Source organism: Bos indicus, chromosome 27 (genome assembly GCF_029378745.1).
Source record: "Bos indicus isolate NIAB-ARS_2022 breed Sahiwal x Tharparkar chromosome 27, NIAB-ARS_B.indTharparkar_mat_pri_1.0, whole genome shotgun sequence".
NCBI classification, from domain to species: domain Eukaryota; kingdom Metazoa; phylum Chordata; class Mammalia; order Artiodactyla; family Bovidae; genus Bos; species Bos indicus.
In genome coordinates, this window is record NC_091786.1 from 17,383,914 (window position 1) to 17,404,116 (window position 20,203).

A 20,203-nucleotide genomic window follows, 5' to 3' on the forward strand; every position below is an offset into this window, starting at 1 on the left:
GTCAACCCCTGGGTTGATAAGATCCCCTGGAGGAGGGCATGGTAACTCACTCCAATATTCTTTTTTTTTTTTTGCCTTTTTATTTTATTTTTTTTAAATTTTACTTTATATTTAAACTTTACAATATTGTATTAATATTCTTGACTGGAGAGTCCCAAGGACAGAGGAGCCTGGTGGGCTACAGTCCATAGGGATGCAAAGAGTCAGACATGACTGAAGCAACTTAGCATGCACGCATGCACCCACATTAACTGTAACTCGATTTAAAAGAGCACAACTCATAAGAGAAACAGTGATACACTGCACTTCATCAACATTAAAATTTTAAAGCTTCAAAACACAGAGAAAGGAAAAAGAAAGGAAAAAAAAAGAAAATATCTGCAAATCATCTCTCTTGATAACAGCTTGCTTCCAAAATACAGAACTCATACAGTTCATTAAGAAGACAAACATCCCAAATAAAAAGTGGGCACATATCTGAATAGCTATTTCACAAAAGAAGGTTGACATATGGCTGATAAGCACATGCCAAGATGTTTACCATTTTATGCCCTTAGAAATGTATGAGCTAAAACTACACTACTTTACACCGACTAGACAGGTAATAATAAAAAAACAGACAATAACCAGTGGAAAAACTTTTATACATCCACAGAGGAAATTTAAAATAATGTTAACCACTTTGGGGGAAAAAAATGCCAGTTTCTTGAAAATTAAACATAAAATTACCTTATGATCTACTCCTAGGAATTTACCTAAGAGAAGTGAAAATATATTTGCATACAAAGACATATGTGGCATATTTACTGCAGGCTTATTCATCATAGTCAACAACTGTTAGATAGCAATTCAAATGTCTATTAATTGACAAATGAACAAATAAGACATATTATAAACAATCCATGGAATATAGTCAGCAATAAAAAGAACTACAGATAAATGCTAAACATGGATAAAAAAACAAATATGCTACATGAAAATCAGATCAGATCAGATCAGTTGCTCAGTCATGTCCAACTCTTTGCGACCCCATGAATCACAGCACACCAGGCCTCCCTGTCCATCACCAACTCCCAGAGTTCACTCAGACTCACGTCCATCGAGTCAGTGATGCCATCCAGCCATCTCATCCTCTGTCGTCCCCTTCTCCTCCTGCCCCCAATCCCTCCCAGCATCAGAGTCTCTTCCAATGAGTCAACTCTTCGCATGAGGTAGCCAAAGTACTGGAGTTTCAGCTTTAGCATCATTCCTTCCAAAGAAATCCCAGGGCTGATCTCCTTTAGAATGGACTGGTTGGATCTCCTTGCAGTCCAAGGGACTCTCAAGAGTCTTCTCCAACACCACAGTTCAAAAGCATCAATTCTTTGGCGCTCAGCTTTCTTCACAGTCCAACTCTCACATCCATACATGACCACAGGAAAAACCATAGCCTTGACTAGACAAACCTTTGTTGGCAAAGTAATGTCTCTGCTTTTGAATATCCTATCTAGGTTGGTCATAACTTTCCTTCCAAGCAGTAAGCGTCTTTTAATTTCATGACTGCAGTCACCATCTGTAGTGATTTTGGAGCCCAGAAAAATAAAGTCTGACACTGTTTCCACTGTTTCCCCATCTATTTCCCATGAAGTGATGGGACTGGATGCCATGAAAATAGCCAGAATGAAAAGACTAAATATTTTCAGATTTTATTTATATGAAATGAAAGTCGCTCAGTTGTGTCTGACTCTTTGCGACCCCAAGGACTGTATAGTCCATGGAATTCTCCAAGCCAGAATACTGGACTGGGTAGCCTTTCCCTTCTCCAGGGGATCTTCCCAACCCAGGAATTGAACCAAGGTCTCCAGCACTGCAGGCAGATTCTTTACCAGCTGAGCTACAAGGGAAGCCCACAAAGGAATGTCCTCAAAAGGCAAATTTATAAATACAGAAAGCAAATCAGTGGCTGCCTGGGGTTGGGATCAGAACCAAACCTACAGGCTGGCACAGGCAAACTTGGAGGGAGTGGTGAAATGTACTCAATAATTGGCTTGGGCATTGGTTACCCAACTTTCCACATTTATTAATAACCACTGAATTGTATGTACACTTACAATGTGTGATGGAATAATGACCTCCATAAAAAATATCTACATCCTAACCCCTCAAGCTTGTGAATATGCTACCTTACACAGGAAAAAAGGATCATCTAGAAGTGATTAAGGGTTCAGACTCTGAGATGGGGAGATTATCCTAAATTATCTATGTGAGTCCATAGAATTACATATGTCTGTCAAATGGAAAAGGAAAGCAGAAGATTTGGTCAGAAAGATGCAACATGTTTGATCCTTCATTTAAGCTTTGAAGATGAAGAGAGGGAACAAGGATGTCTAGAAGCTGGCAAGGGCCCTCAGCTGACAGTAAGAAATGGAAGCCTTATTCCCATAACCACAATGAATTCAACTATGCCAAGAAACTGAATGAAACTGTCCCCTACAGCCTCCAGAAAGGAATAGAACTTGGAGACATTTTAGTTTTAGTTTGGTGAGACCTATACCAGACTGTTTCTCTGCATAACTGTGAGATAATAAATTCGTGTTATTTTAAGCCCCTGTGTTTGTGGTAAACTTGTTAAGATGGCAATAGAAACACAATGCATGATGGGAGAAAAATAATTATAAGAGGACTTTTATGAATCACATCAAGGGAAAGTGTTTAAAACTGGGGAAAAAAAGACTCCATGTTCTTTCAATGTCATATACAACATAAGTTCAAATAGGGATTATTTAATTCTCTAGAAGACTGCACTGTTTTCATTTTGCTAATTTTACTTAATTAAGAGTTGAGTTTCTGTGAGGTAACATGTTAACTTAATGGATTTCTTTTTGGTAGAAAAACATTATCTCCAAAGGTTATGGCTTCGTAGCCCTGTAACGAGTCTTGACTAACCTAGCAACATTATGACAAAGAAACTTGTTTTTTAATACCTAAATACTCTGTCATTCAAATGCCCTCAGAAAACCTGTAAAATATCTCTCCTATTCCTCCACCCACAGCCCCTGGAAACCCCCGTTTTACTCTCTGTGTTCACTAGTTTGAGTTTGATTCCACACGTAAGTGATATTGCACAGTATTTTTCTTTTCAGTTTAGTTTAGTTCAGTCGCTCAGTCATGTCTCTTTGTGACCCCATGGACCGCAGTATGCCAGGCCTCCCTGTCCATCACCAACTCCCAGAACTTACTCAAACTCATATCCATTGAGTCGGTGATGCCATCTAACCATCTCATCCTCTGCCGTCCCCTTCTCCTGCCTTCAATCTTTTCCAGCATCAGGGTTTTTTCCAATGAGTCAGTTCTTCCCATCAGGTGGCCAAAGTATTGGAGTTTTTTAGTTTCAACATCAGTCCTTCCAATGAATATTCAGGACTGATTTCCTTTATGATAGACTGGTTCAGTCTCCTTGCAGTCCAAGGGATTCTCAAGAGTCTTCAAAACCACACAGTTCAAAAGCATCAATTTTTCAGTGCTCAGCTTCCTTTATAGTCCAACTCGCACATCTATCTATATGTGACTCTAGAAAAACCATAGTCTTGACTATATGAACCTTTGTTGGCAAAGTAATATCTCTGCTTTTTAATATGCTGTCTAGGTTAGTCATGGCTTTTCTTCCAAGAAGCAAGTGTCTTTTAATTTCATGGCTGCAGTCACCATCTGCAGTGATTTTGGAGCCCCAAAAAATAAAGTCTGACACTGTTTCCACTGTTTCCCCATCTATTTCCCATGAAGTGATGGGACCAGATGCCATGATCTTCATTTTCTGAATGTTGAGCTTTAAGTCAACTTTTTCACTTTCCTCTTTCACTTTCATTAAGAGACTCTTTAGTTCTTCTTCTCTCTCTGCCATAAGGGTGGTGTCATCTGCATAGCTGAGGTTATTGATATTTCTCTCGGCAATCTTGATTCCAGCTTGTGCTTCATCCAGTCCAGCATTTCTCATGATGTACTCTGCATATAAGTTAAATCAGCAGGGTGACAATATACAGCCTTGACATACTCCTTTCCCAATCTGGAACCAGTCTGCTGTTCCACGTCCATTTCTAACTGTTGCTTCCTGACCTGCATACAGATTTCTCAGGAGGCAGGTGAGGTGGTCTGGTATTCCCATCTCTTGAAGAATTTTCCACAGTTTGTTGTGATCCACACAAAGGCTTTGGTGTAGTCAATAAAGCAGTAGATGTTTTTCTGGAACTCTCTTGCTTTTTCGATGATCCAAAGGATATTGGCAATTTGATCTCTGGTTCCCCTGCCTTTTCTAAATCCAGCTTGAACATCTGGAAGTTTTTCTTTTCCTGACTTACTTCCCTTAAAATAATACCCTCTAGGTCCATCTACGTTGTCACAACTGTCACAATTTCTTTCTTTCTTAAGGGTGAGTTGCATATATTTCATTGTGCTATGTGCATGGATATTTATATATATAACACAATTTCTTTATCCATTCATACATCAAAGGACAAATTTAGGTTGTTTCAACATCTTAGTTACATAAATACTTCTGCAATGAACACAGGGATGTTTATATTTGTTTGAGCTAGTGTTTTTTTTTATTTTCTCTGAATAAACAGCCATAAGTAAAATTGCTGGATCAAATGATAGTTCTAGTTTTAATTTTTCAATGAACTTACATACTGTATCCATAGTGGCTGCACCAATTTACATTCTTACCAATGGCACACAAGAGTCTCCTTTACTCTGCATCCTTACTAATGCTTGTTTCACACCTTTTTGACAATAGCCCTTCCAACAGGTATGAGGTGATACCTCATTGTGGTTTTGATTTGCATTTCCCTGATGAATAGTGGTTTTGAGCACCTTTTAGAGAAACTATTTAGTTCCTCTGCCCATTTTTAAAATGGATTTTTTTTTTGTTTTGTGGTTTTCCATTATTCAGTTGCATGAGTTCTTTATACATTTTGGAGACTAGACCCTTATTTGATACAGAGCTTGCAAAAATCTTCCATGCTGTAGGCTTCCTTTTTATCTTGCTGATTATTTCTTTTGCTATGCAGTGGATCTGTTTATATTTCCATGGTTACTTCTCTTTTTAAAGATCTCCTAGGTAGAATTTTTAGTTTTAACACATTTCTACAGCCAAGGCTTTATTCTTCTTCCTCAGACTAGATTCCTGTGCCTGTAACAGAAGCCCCAGTAAACAATTATGCTTCCTATTAATTGTGTATTATTACAAAGTCCCTCAAATGATGGGCAGTGCCCTATATCTAGCATTTTATGTACATTCCTAATCCTCATATCAAACTTAAAATACAGGAACTATTATCTCAAATTTTTTTAATCACTGATGAAGAAACTTTGGCCAAGAGAAGTTATGCACCTTATGTCTAAGGTCACACAGTTAACATCCACATCCAGCTCTATTTAAAGCCTCAGGCTCTGTTCTTTCCATTAAAAGGCAAGAACTGGGAGGCCTGAATTCTGGAGCAGCTTTGTGATCTGGAGTTAATCATTTTACCTCTCAAAACCTTTGTTTCTTCAACAGTAAGAACATATGGTCAGACTAAGTTATATTGAGTATCTTTTCAACCTGAAGTGCAGACACAGTGCATGTTACCTGTTACACTGCATCCATGTTGCTCTCATCAGGAGATCCTCTGATGAAAAATAAAGGAAATTTGGGATGCAAACTTCCTCTCAACTTTTTAACCAGGGCAGCTTGCCTTCCTCTCTAGAAAGTATATATCACACAGCCATATTAAAATGGGCCTAGGGATGGGGAGGTAGGAAAGAGGTTCTAGACGGAGGGAATATATGTATACACATGACTGATTCAGGTTGCTGTACAGCAGAAACTAACACAACACTGTACAGCAGTTATATTCCAACAAAAAATAAAATAACCCTAGGATTTTACTACTGACTCCCATAGATGTGCATTTTGGTTGCACGAATAGATCATGTTAGATAAAATGTTTGGATTAAAATAATATTTGCTTTAAAATCCACATTCATGATGTTTAAAAATCCATGTTCATGTTTTATATTTCAAACAATATGATGTTTCAAAATGTATATAATTAGCTTTCAAAATATTTTTTCATTTAATTTGAGAATCAGTGTGTTTAATAGGTCTTAAATGAAAAACAATTTTTTTTTCTTAAGCATGAAAGCATTGTTAGGTAAATGATAACTCCAAAATTAAATTAAAGTATTAAGAAAGAGATTGCAATAAAAATAGACTTCAATCTAAAGGGGAAAAAATAGCAGTTAAGACTGGACTTACAGTAAGTTACATGTACCCACTTGAAGCTGAGTTTAACAAAATATGATTTATGTGCACAGCATTTTTGCTACATAATTTATGAAGCAAAAAAGTGGAATGTAGTCAGCATATGGTGACTTGGTTTGGAAGAGAGAATTTAAGCATAATAATTCAGCCTCTAGTTTATGCCTTATTTGAATAAAGTATCTGTCTTCTCTCTGCCTGCTCCCACCCTCAGGACTCAATCCCTTATAAAAACACACTATCACATTTTATGTATTTTCTGCATTGCTTTCATTATTTATTGTTTTTGACCTTAGAAAAGCAAAGGCTTCTTATTATGCACTTTTCTTTCATAGGATTCAAGTAGTGTGCAGTATGCCTCACCTAAAATATATAACTAGCAGGGTTGGTTGTTTTTATTTCCAAATCCCAGCTTTCTCAGGGTCCTTTGTGAAATAAAGAGAAAGAATAGAGAAAAACTGGTTCTGGCAACTCTGTTTCATTATTTCAGACATGCATGGCCTCCTATATAATTTGCTTATTGATCTCAATAATGAAGACCAGAAAATTACATCCTCTCTCCTCTATGGAGCCTATGAATCACAGATTGCTCAACCACTGTCAAATTAAACCACCTTTCCTGTGACTGATAAAGGATTCACACAGAAACTAAAATGATCATCAGCCTTCTGTTGAACCCAGTATATCACTTATGCTAAATATAGTTAACATCACTCTAGATAGCTGTGCCACCTCCCTCAAGTAATTGTCCTCCTTTTCAACCACTACTATTTCCATAAGGTTTGAATACTGTCATTTATGAAGAAGATTATGCTAGATATTTTTCTTTCCTAGAGAAGAGATTCTCAAAAACAATTAAAATAAAAGTCAAGTCAGACAAAGGGCATTGGAAGATGGTGGTTTCTGGTGGTATAAAAGCTTCCAGCTGACACTGAAACTACTGTTTCTAACACACTAATATTTGAACATTCAAGGTTTAAAGAATAAATAGAATTATTCCATCGTATTCCTACAATTAAACTCAGACTGAGGTCAATCTTCAGAAGTAGGCTCTCACTCTAAATCATACAATTATACCAAAAAGCTGAATGGTTGTAGGGACAGAACTAACAGTAGAATCTGGACTCCCAGTACTGCAGCACCCAGAAGTGTGTTGCTCATTCAGAAGTCCACAAAGGAGAGCAGTATTTATGAAACTGACTCAAGGGTTAAAAGCTAAAAATTTATCTATGTCCACTCTTCTCATCATATGAAGAATAATGATATAAATTATAATGAACAGTTTTAAAGGGAATTGTTCTTAAAACCAGATAAATTACTTTGGACAAGTTTCTTATATTTCCCTGAACTTCAATTTCCTTACCTAAACCTCAGGGGCTTATGATGTAGATGTTTTTAATAATCCTAACTTTCTATATTTTAGTGCCTGCATAATGTTTAAAGCCCATCTTAATTCTAAAATTTAAAAATAATTCTTAAAGATTTCAATGAGCTTGGATAAACTTCATATTACAGTTACATATATTTATGTAATTTTTCATGCAAATTTAAATGTATTACTTCTGCCCAGGAGATCGTACATTGGAAGACTCATCTATGCTAGGAAAATACTTAACCTATTAACATACATCTCCTGAGATCCAAATCAATTTCAATATCAATCCTCTTGGTCAGGAAATTCTCCCTTTTGTTGATTTAATTAAGTTTCTGTTTAAACACTCTTCACTAAAGATGAAGAATGTTAGCTGCCATCCTGTTTAAAATAATTTATTTCAAGTTTAAATTTCATGAATAACTAATTTCTATAACCTTGTTTTATCAAAATAGTATGACACCATTTCTTTAACTATAAAATCACTTGAACTATTTATGTCTTTTAAAAATGCGAAACCTATGACAGATAATATAGATATCATATTATATAAAGAACAATGCAGATGAACTGAATGGCCCCTTCTTATATGAATTAAACAAAAAGGAAAGCTGGAATACATTTTAGAAAAATATAAAATGAAATGGACACATTTAAAGAAGAAATAAAATCAATTCTACATAAATTACTCCAGAAAAGAGAAGAGGAAAAACTATTTCCCAATTCATTCTCTGATTTAAAAACATATAAAAACATTATAAGAAACTATAGGCGATATCCTTAAGAACACCGACACAAAAATCTCAATGAACTTGTAGGAAATTGAACCAATTAAATATAAAAATGATAATACATCACAACCAAGTGAGGTTCATTTCAGGAACCCAAGCCCATTTCAACGTGTGAAAATCAACTAATGTAATTCATCACATTAATAGACCATACAAGAAAAACCATATGATCATCTCGATAGTTGCAAGAAAGTCATTCAACAAAATTCAACACCTATTTCTGATTTAAAATGAAATGAAACAAACATACAAAAACTCTCAGCAAACAAATGAGGGATATCTACTGTCAAAGAAGTCTTCAGCTAGTAGCACACTTAATGCTGAAAAATTCAAAGTTTTCTCCTTTAATTGGGAATCAAAGATGTATATTCTCATCACTCCTAGCAAACATCTTGGTGATGCTTGCACAATATGCAAGAAAAAGAAATAAAAAGTACACAGATTGGAAAAGGAGGTATAAAATGATCTTTATTCTCAGACAACCTGACTGTCTACAGAGGAAATAAAAAAAATACCTACCAAAAAAAAATTTTTTAAAGTAGTATATGAATTTAGCAAGATTCCAGGATATAAGGAGCCAAATATCAAATGTATTTCTATGTGTTAACAATAATTTAAAATTAACTTTAAATGATGCTGTTTACAAAGGCATCAATAAATCAAATACTTAGGGATAAAACTAACAGTAAAATATGTGTAAGATTTACCTATTCCAAATTAACAAACACTGATGAAATATGTATAAGAACTAAATAAATGAGGAGATACACTACCTTTTTATATCAGAGACTCCATATTGCTTATATATCAACTCAACACTAAATAGACCTATGGATTCAGTTCATAGAAGGCTCTTTTTTTTTTTTTTTTAAAGAAACTGACAACTGATTCTAAAATTCATGAAGAAAAAAATCACCTACAATATTCAAAACAACTTTGAAAAAAACCAAAGGTGTATGAGACAAAGCAAAGAGTTGCAGGTAGAAAGATGAGCAAATCAAAAGTCCTAACAACATACTCGGAGAAGGCAATGGCACCCCACTCCAGTACTCTTGCCTGGAAAATCCCATGGACGGAGGAGCCTGAGGCTGCAGTACATGGGGTCGAGAAGAGTTGGACACAACTGAGAGACTTCACTTTCACTTTTCACTCTCATGCATTGGAGAAGGAAATGGTAACCCACTCCAGTGTTCTTGCCTAGAGAATCCCAGGGGCGGGGGAGTCTGGTGGGCTGCCGTCTATGGAGTCGCACAGAGTCGGACACAACTGAAGTGACTTAGCAGCAGCAACAACATACTAAGCATGACTTGGACTGAACAAAGCTTAATTTAAACACAACTTTGTGTGTTGAAAAGCACAGATCTCCCAGCATCTTAATTAGCAGTCACTATCACATATGTTGACTGAAACAAAAGAAAAGCACAATGTGAGTAGTGAGTTAAGCTTTATTCGAAGCAGAATGAGGACTATGGCCAGGAGACAGCCTCTCAGATAGCTCTGAGGAACTGCTTTGAAGAGGTCAGGGTGGGGGAGTCCTGCATACGTGATTTTGGTGAAGGGGGTATGTACAGTCAAGCACGCATTCTGGCAGAAGGCTGTTGCTAGTCACAAGAAGGCTGCTGCTGTGAGGAGCAGATCTCTCCATTAAAGATTTAAAATCTCCATTAACGATTGTAGTGTTTTTCTAGATATGGGAGGATGCAAGAAACTGGGCTCATAAAATCTCTTGCAAAATACCTAACTATCTGAAGAACTGTTCCGCTAGTTTTTCCCAGAGCAGACTGCCTCATTCCTAATTTCTGTCGTGAACTCCTGGCCTGTGGTGAAGGTCAGCGACTACAGTGGTTAGTGAATTCCTTCTTGTAGTGTCAGATGACAATTTTTAGTTGGCACATACATAACTAAGCTATTGGATTATTGGTTCAATGACATATTCTGGTGGAAGAGATTCTGCATCTTGAAAAGAGGATTTATTTTACTATCTTGTAAAAGATGCTGAGACAAACATCCATATGATGATGAACTATGAATTTAGTCACCACTCTCAGGTTTCCTTAAAATTTATGATGGCGGAAATCAACAACTTTTCAGAAGAAAGGAAAAGAGACAGGCACACATCAAAGAGAAAGATTAGACAGGATTATAAAAGGGTGGACTTCCCTGGTGGCTCAGCTGGTAAAGAATCTGCTTTGAGAATCCCGCAATGAGGGAGACCTGGGTTTGATCCCTGGGTTGGGAAGATCCCCGGAAGGAGGGCATGGCAACCCACTTCAGTATTCTTGCCTGGAGAATCCCCATGGACAGAGGAGCCTGGTGGGCTACAGTCCATGGGGTCACAAAGAGTCGAACATGACTGAGTGACTAAGCACATACAAGATATGGCATGGGTGTTACACTGCTGAAGAAAACTAACATTTTGATATTTTGGGTAGATTTTTAGAATAGATAAGCAACACATTGCTGAATGGTGGAGTCAGTGAATAGTTCCCAAGCAGAAAAAGAACCAAAAAAAAAAAAAAAGAGAGAGAGAGAGAGCAAACAGAAATTTATATAGAAAGTTGATCAAAATTAATTTTGGATGTCAATTATATTTAGTAAATGTGTGAAAAGAAAATCTTTTACTAGCTCTGTTTTAGGGCTATAATGGATAGCATGTCAAAGTCAATTGTTAATAATACTCTTTATCATTTTTTGGAAGGGCAGTACTGCTTTATTCACAGGAAATTACTTTCTATTTTAAGTCCTCACTGTCCAGTTTTGCACTGTCTAGGAGATTTGTTAACCACTAATAAACAAATTAATCAATTCTTCCTGTTTCTCCCCCTAGAGATCTGGTGTCAGGGTTGGGCATGGCTTAACAAACAGCTCAGTCAGCAATCTATGAGTCCATCTACCCTGGGAGCTGACTGCCAGCCTCTGCTCAGAGGTCCCTTCCCCACACAAATGTGCTCTCTGCCACATACTTTATATTTTAAATCAAATGATTCCAGACACATCCTCTAAAATTTGAATAAAATCTGGCTAGTCCTTTTTTGTGACACAGATTTACCACACAGAAGCACTGCCACATTTATGCAACCAGAATCTACCCTCTTGAGGCTTTTCCTAAATTTAAAGTTACCCAGAAAGTGAAGGGGAACTAAAAAGCCTCTTGATGAAAGTCAAAGTGGAGAGTGAAAACGTTGGCTTAAAGCTCAACATTCAGAAACGAAGATCATGGCATCTGGTCCCATCACTTCATGGGAAATAGATGGGGAAACAGTGGAAACAGTGTCAGACTTTATTTTTCTGGGCTCCAAAATCACTGCAGATGGTAACTGCAGCCATGAAATTAAAAGACGCTTACTCCTTGGAAGGAAAGTTATGACCAACCTAGATAGCATATTGAAAAGCAGAGACATTACTTTGCCAACAAAGGTTTGTCTAGTCAAGGCTATGTTTTTTCCTGTGGTCATGTATGGATGTGAGAGTTGGACTGTGAAGAAGGCTGAGCGCTGAAGAATTGATGCTTTTGAACTGTGGTGTTGGAGAAGACTCTTGAGAGTCCCTTGGACTGCAAGGAGATCCAACCAGTCCATTTTAAAGGAGATCAGCCCTGGGATTTCTTTGGAAGGAATGATGCTAAAGCTGAAACTCCAGTACTTTGGCCACCTCATGCGAAGAGTTGACTCATTGGAAAAGACTCTGATGCTGGGAGGGATTGGGGGCAGGAGGAGAAGGGGACGAGAGAGGATGAGATGGCTGGATGGCATCACTGACTCGATGGATGTGAGTCTGAGTGAACTCTGGGAGTTGGTGATGGACAGGGAGGCCTGGTGTGCTGTGATTCATGGGGTCGCAAAGAGCCGGACACGACTGAGCAGCTGAACTGAACTGAACTGAACTGCCAAGTTGGTTACTGTTCATGACTCAGCTTCTTTACCGTGTATGACTCAGATCATTTACGCCCTCATGGAACTTGCTTACTGAATATCTGCATACCTGATTTGAACCCAATTAGCTATTCTCACCGGAGAAGGCAGTGGCAACCCACTCCAGTACTCTTGCCTGGAAAATCCCATGGACGGAGGAACCTGGTAGGCTGCAGTCCATTGGGTCGCTAAGAGTCAGACACGACTGAGTGACTTCACTTTCACTTTCCTGCATTGGAGAAGGAAATGGCAACCCACTCCAGTGTTCTTGCCTGGAGAATCCCAGGGACGGCGGAGCCTGGGGGGCTGCTGTCTATGGGGTTGCACAGAGTCGGACACGCCTGGAGCGACTTAGTAGTAGTAGTAATAGTAGTAGCTATTCTCAGTGGTTTATATATTCCCCTTTTGGCCAGGCATGTCAAAGATTATAAATGTTTCATAACTTGCTCTTAATTTTGTTAGTTGGAGAAGGTTCCTATATGTAAATGAGTTAAGTACAGTTAAGGAACAAGGTAACTTTGTATCTTAAATTTGCTGTCTGATAGGCCAGCCAATTTAGAAAATAAATTCATCGGAATTTCTCACTTTATCCACAAACCTGGTCAGTTGCATATGTTAATATATTCCTCCCTTGATTTATCTGACCTGCACTCTTCCTGTTTTTTCCTGTCCTTTTATATTAATGTGTCAGTATCTTTGAAGGTTCTAACCTAAACCCTATTCTTTTCCTATCTTTACATTCTCTCTGGCTAATCATTAATATCTACTCAGTTGACTTTAATTACGATGCACATTATTAACTACAATGTATTAATCTTTAAAAAATAAATCTTTTTTTCTATACCTCTACTCATCTGTTTGCTCAAGCACTCTATTGAGATGGCGGGTCTATTCTGAAGAGTTCTTTCTTCTGACCCTAAGGTCTGACTGCGTCTGTAGCTAAGAGTGGACTTCCCAGACCACTAACTTGCAGATTTCAGTTTTCTGTCTTCCAAGGAAACAACAGAATAGTGTAGAGTTCTTAGAGCAGCAATGCCCAATAGAAATATAGTGTGCTGCACATGTATAATTCATAAGTTTCCAATATTCACATTAATAAACTTTAAAGAAACATGTGACATTTTAATAATATTTTATCTAACCAAATACATTTTAACATGTACTCATTATTTTTTAAAAAATAATAATCTATCTTACATTCTCTTTTTGGTACTTAAGTTTTCTGTTCTGATGTGTTTTCACTCTTAGAGTGCATCTGCATTCTGGGTAGCCATATGTAAGTGTCAATAGGCTTGTGGCTGCCACACTAGACAGTTCTTTTTTTAGGGTCTTAGCAGAATCAATCATCTGTTCCTGAAAAAGACAAGACTCACTATTCACATACCAAGGATTACGGAGTCAAAGCCCCAAGTCAGATTCAGAGTGCCAAAGCTTGCTTTAAAGAGGTAATCTTTTCTTTTACCAGGGAACTAACTCTAGATATGAGTCTAGAATTTGATTCAGAGTACACTTCAAGGGCCTAAAGTTTAGGGTGTAGGCTTGACCTACAGTGATTAATACACGAAAGGAGAGGTTGAAAGATCTTGCAACTGAGTCATGACAGACACTCTGAATTATAACATAGTGGAGCGTTGACACCACTTGGCTTTTAGATAATGTATCTGTTAGAGTCATGAAGTTACCTGTCTTTAGAATCACCAAGAGCCAGTTCTAAGATAATTTAATTGACTCCAACACTACAGTCATTATGATATGCGACCTATGGGAATAGATATCAAATACTCTGCTGGAAAACAAATTACATCATTTTATGAAGTTATCCATTTAAGAGTGACTACAAAAGCCATGAAATCACCCTGTTCTCTATATTCTTGTTTTCTAGATTTATTTTTATTCACAAACTAATGTTTAAAAAGGTAATTTAACTTTTGGGATGAAAGTAATAATTCTACATTAAAATATACTAGCTTTTGTATTATAACTCTAAGCTTATATCTAATGTAGTAACAGTATTAAGCTTAAAATGACTGCCTGGGTTCATATCCTAGGCTCACTACTTAGTAGCTGTGTGACTTTAAGCAAGTCACTGAACCGTTTTGACTTTTGGTGACTTGTTTGCAAAACAAAACAATTCTATACCTTCTTCTTAGGGTTGATGTGAAGATTTTATGAGTCAATAGGTATAAAGTACTGCAAAAGTCCTTGCTACAGAGTAAATGCTCAATTTATTATCATTTTTGAATGCTTACTATATGCTAGAGACAAGGAGAATGCTGCACTTGAGTAATTAAATCAGATAATGCTTGTACACACATTATCCCATTTAATCCACATAATAACTCTGGGATATAGCTGCCTCCATCTTGCTTGGAGAAATTTGCTCAAGGTCACGCCATCAGACAGTGGTCAAGTTAACACATCGAAGGTCAAAGCCAGTGAAGACAAATCTTCAGTGATCTTAACATCTCTTCATAGCCTTTTTTTTCTGAGATTTCTCAGAATCTTTTAGTCGGTTCATGTCATCTACTTAGTCCACTCTCCAGAAATCATGAGATCAGATCTGAATCTCAGTCTTGTCCTTGATGCCACTGGGAATTGAAATCCTTTCATAGAATATATACCAGTATAAAGCTTGATTCTTCCAGAGCTCTGTGAGCCATCTCAATTTCGCCGATGAATACCTGTTCCAGCTTACACTGTAGATACTACTCCCCTGAATTTTTTTTCTGTTTTATTCAAAAGAGTTTGCACACTTTTATCCTTTTGAGAACAAGATTTTCTGCAAATCCATCTGAGACCTACAATATATGCATGTGGATTTTGTTCTGAAAGTAAATGCACCACTCTGCCCTTCAGCTTTTCCACAAAGTCTCAAGTGTATCAAAGTTTGTTACCTCAGGGGTTGAATGCCACTTTTACATCATCAAATATTTATCCACATACTTTTCAAAGTATTGTCACAGAAGTATTTTCTCTGCAGCAAGACTTAACTTTCAATATTCAATTAGATGGTTAGTTGTGTTGTATTTATTTCACATCACATTACCATTGCTTCCTATCAGACGTCCTGCTCTGAGCTGAGTCAGATATTAACAGTAAAATCTCTGCAGTAAAATTAATGCAGCCAGATGACCCGAGATGACAACATCATGGTTCAGGAAGGACTTATAGCTACTTGAGGGAGACGACCATATCACATCATACTGTCTTTGAACCCCAACTACCTAAGAGGCTGACCATTAGTACACACTCAATAGTGTTTCATGAATGAATGAATGACTTAAATGTTTGCCCCCCCAAAATTCACTTACTAAAAATAAAGCAAAACCAGACAACATGTAAAAATTACTGATCTTATTTTTCCCCCCAAGAGAAGTTTTCACATGTAAAGAGAGAAGACTAAGACAATAAGGTTGATTTTTATTTTTATTTCTAATGTATACAAGTAGATTTACTATTCATTAAGTGCTTATTGAGACCTAACTAAATATCAGGAGTTTTGCTGGATACTGGTCACCTAGGCAAGCAAAACCAGAAATGTCTTCCTGGCCTATATCCTGCTTATTCTCTTCAGTGCATGTGTGTGAAACCCCAGCATAAAAACCCTAAACTGCCCTTCAATGAAAGCCCAAAATGGTCCAGGTGATGATGGGCATAATGTGATACTAAAAACTGCAACTAGAGTGACTGCAACATATTCACTGTGAAATAGTGCAATCCGTTGGAAGAGACCCTGATGCTGGGAAAGACTGAGGGTGGGAGGAGAAGGGGACGACAGAGGATGACACGGTTGGATGGCATCACCAACTCAATGGACGTGAGTTTGAGTAAATTCTGGGAGTTGGTGATGGACAGGAGGCCTGGCGTGCTGCAGTCCATGGGGTCGCAAAGACTCGGACACGACTGAGTGACTGAACTGATAGTCCCTTATATATTAAAAGAAAAAGATACATGTCTATGTTTTTGGTTTACCACTGTACTTTGGATAACATAACATTCTTTTTTTTTTTTTAATACTGATTTTTTTTTAATTTTATTTTATTTTTAAACTTTACAATATTGTGTTAGTTTTGCCAAATATCGAAGTATATATTTTTGAAAAACTGATTTTAACAGATTAAGAACTTAGATTTATCATAGTTTTTTTGTGTTTTAAGCTTTCTATTAAGATTTTTATGTGGATAACATAAGATTCTTTTTTTTTTTTTTATTTTATATGCAGCACATTGATGGGTTTAATATATCCTATTTCCTTCTGTTAAGATTTTTATGTGGATAACATAACATTCTTAAAAGTGAATAAGAATCTTTTAAAAATAAAAATCTTAACAAAAAGCTTAAAACACAAAAAACTACGATAAATCTAAGTTCTTAATCCATTAAAATCAGTTTTTCAAAAATATATACTTTATCAATTTTCTTATAAGAGAATACAGTACTTCTTCATTAACAAAACATTTCCAAACCTTAATCACTGATGCTTGATTAAACTATTAATAATGTGTTCTTAGAAACCACAGACAGTAAATGATTAATATCTACATTTATAATAGAGTAAGATAACAATTACAGCAAATCTATTCAAAAACACATACAAAATTTTATATATGTACAACAACTATAGGTCCTGAGGTAAAGTTGAGTTATTTAAAAAATGAATTTTAAAAGAAAATAAATTTAATTATCAACATAAACACTGTGAAACGGAGTTGGTATCTTTTGAAAACAGAGTCTGGCATTTTCTCATGTGGTTAAACACAGAGTTAAAATACAATCAACAATTTCACTCTCACACTTACACACCCCAGAGAAATAAAAACGATGTCCACTCAAAAATAAGGACAAAAATGTTCATAGAAGCATTACTCATAGTATATAAAAGTGGAAACAACTCACATGTCTATCTGATGTACAGATCAATGAGGTATATCCATACAGTGGAGTATTGTTCAGTAAAAAATAAAAGGAACAAATTACTGACACATATTACTACATAAATGAACCTTTAAAATGGTATGCTAAGTGAAACAAGTCAGTCACCAAGGGCCACATACTGTGTGATTCCATTTATATCAAGTGTCAAGAATAAGCAAACCTACAGTGTCAAAAAGCAACCGAAAGTGGTTCCCTGGGCCCGGGAATAACAGAGGACGGGGCAGCGTCTAGGGCTGCAGGGTTTCCCTTATGAGTAACAGTTTTTCTAAAATGGTGGTGAGAGTTGCACAACTATGACATACGAACAACTGACCTACACGCTTTGAGCGGGTGAACTGTGTGGTACATGAATTATTACAACAAAGCTATTTTTTAAGAAAGCAGAGAAATAGAAAAGCGGGTCACTCTTAGATGAGAGAAACTTTCATTTCCCTCCAGATTTGTTTAAAGATCTTGCCAAAGTGTATTGTATGTAACACACTGAATTAACATAAAGGATTTGAATACCAGTTCTTAACCATACTTTAATAATTCTTAATAAAAAATATATGCTAGAGGAACGCTGTTCAATATATAATCACTCTTTGCATGGGTTACAATGTTTTTAAATAACATTCAAACACTGTAGTCATGAGAAGTCTTTGAAATGAATATTCCCCTTACAGAAATATATCCTTTGGAAATAATTAAGCATATGTATAATTATTTCATTTCAAAATGTTTGTTAATATTCTCTACAATAGTAAAATCTAAGACAACCAAAATGTCCAGCAATAAGCATTAGGTTAGATAATCTCACATCATTCACTGAGGTAATATGTACTCATTTAAAAAATATTATGGGAATAACTATTGAAATAAAAATGCATATGATACAGAACTGGGGACAAAAATAGGTTTGAAGTCAGTGTACACAGTATAGCATATTCAAAAGCAGAGACATTACTTTGCCAACAAAGGTTCGTCTAGTCAAGGCTATGGTTTTTCCTGTGGTCATGTATGGATGTGAGAGTTGGACTGTGAAGAAGGCTGAGCGCCGAAGAATTGATGCTTTTGAACTGTGGTGTTGGAGAAGACTCTTGAGAGTCCCTTGGACTGCAAGGAGATCCAACCAGTCCATTCTGAAGGAGATCAGCCCTGGGATTTCTTTGGAAGGAATGATGCTGAGGCTGAAACTCCAGTACTTTGGCCACCTCATGTGAAGAGTTGACTCGTTGGAAAAGACTCTGATGCTGGGAGGGATTGGGGGCAGGAGGAGAAGGGGACGACAGAGGATGAGATGGCTGGATGGCATCACCGACTCGATGGATGTGAGTCTGAGTGAACTCCGGGAGTTGGTGATGGACAGGGAGGCCTGGCATGCTGCGTTTCATGGGGTCTCAAAGAGTCGGACACGACTGAGCAACTGAACTGAACTGAACTGATACAGTATGAACCTTTTTTATAAAGATATGCACAGAAAATTATCTGATATTATTGGGGTGGCATAATCATGTGACTATGGATATATATCTTTTCTTTTGCTTCTCTATACTTTCCTATAATGGCTTTCTGTTGATTGGTTAATCCACAAGATATTTTTCATTGCCTTTTAAATAACTAAATAGCATATTAGTTTTTACAGCAACAAGCCCAAGGCATTGTGTCCCTTCACAATATTTCAGCCAAGAGGTTAACTCAGGTTACTCTGAAGGAAGATGATAAGAAATGGTGAGCCTGGTGGAATAAATACAGTCAGAGAGACATTCTTACCTACCTGTCTTTCCATGAGAAACGAATATTCATCATGAACTGATGAATGGTACTTACCATTGCTCATCCATCTTTGTCCAGTCAATCCTGACCTCATACCATCCTAATCCTGTGGGGACAAAGTGACAGACTGTGTATATCAAACAAAATTTCCAGTTGTAAGCAACAGAAAATGAGTTTGGCTCTTCTAAGCCCACGAAAGATTCTGGAAGTACGTAGGGGACTCACAGAGGTAAGAAGACCTGCTTAGAAAACCAGCAAGAACCAAAGGGCTTCTAGAAGCCAAGACACAACAAACCCCAAGATGGGATACAACCATCCACTATGCCTTCATGTCCAGGTGGGAAGGTTAGAAGGCCTATCCTGGTCCTTTTCTGAATATGACCTTCCTGAAGCAAAAGTCTGTGAAGTTCAGGAAACATGCCTGCCCAGAGTCCATCCCTACCTTCTTGAGCAAGCTCTGGCTGGATATACAGGACCCCAGAATTCCCTTCACAAATACCCTGAGCCTGTGCAGATCTCTTCACAGCCTCGACACACTCAAGAGTGGACCACACACGGAAGTGGCCAACATACAGCTTCATGTTGGGAAATATGAATTTCCCAAGGAGGATTAATTAAATTGACCCCAGCGTTATTAACTGAGTAAGGATGGTCCTCTCCCTCCTGATAGAATGCGTATTTGCATCTGCAGGCCAGGGTGTCCACGTGCATGGGCACGAAGCTCCCAACAACACAGGACTGAGCTTGGAGCAGGAAGAGAAAGAGGGGGTCAGCAGACCAGGGCCAAGCACCAGGATCCACTCTCCCCAAGCTTTCAAAATCCAGCCCGCAACTCCGAGGGCTCTCAGAATTCTAATTCAATCCTGGCCAGCTGGGTTTTAATGAAAATTACATTTGTCAAGGTATAAGAATAGAAATACATTATTAAGCAGTTTCCTTAGATAGATTTACAATGTTTAAATATTTAGTTGTACAGGATGTGGGCCTCTGTGTACCACTGGGCCTAGCAAATGCTGCTGGCAGCAGACTCAGCGCACAGAACTATATTCTCATCATTCCTTTATTTTTTTTTCTCAAGATTCATTTTTCCCCAGATTCAGTTAAATTGACTGAGCCCAGGTAATGAGCTACACCCTTGCTGCCAGGCACTAGGAAGAAGGGG

At 37.3% G+C, this 20,203-nt stretch overlaps 1 long non-coding RNA gene across 4 annotated transcripts in view; it reads right to left on the reverse strand.

Annotated features, from left to right (window-relative positions):
• Positions 1-20,203, reverse strand: part of LOC139180227 (uncharacterized) — a 478,513-nt gene that overhangs the window by 329,466 nt on the left and 128,844 nt on the right. For all 4 annotated transcript variants that reach the window (XR_011564557.1, XR_011564556.1, XR_011564555.1 and 1 more), the window contains exon 6: positions 19,096-19,147. This is a non-coding gene — a long non-coding RNA (uncharacterized lncRNA). The remainder of the gene's footprint in view (positions 1-19,095; positions 19,148-20,203) is intronic.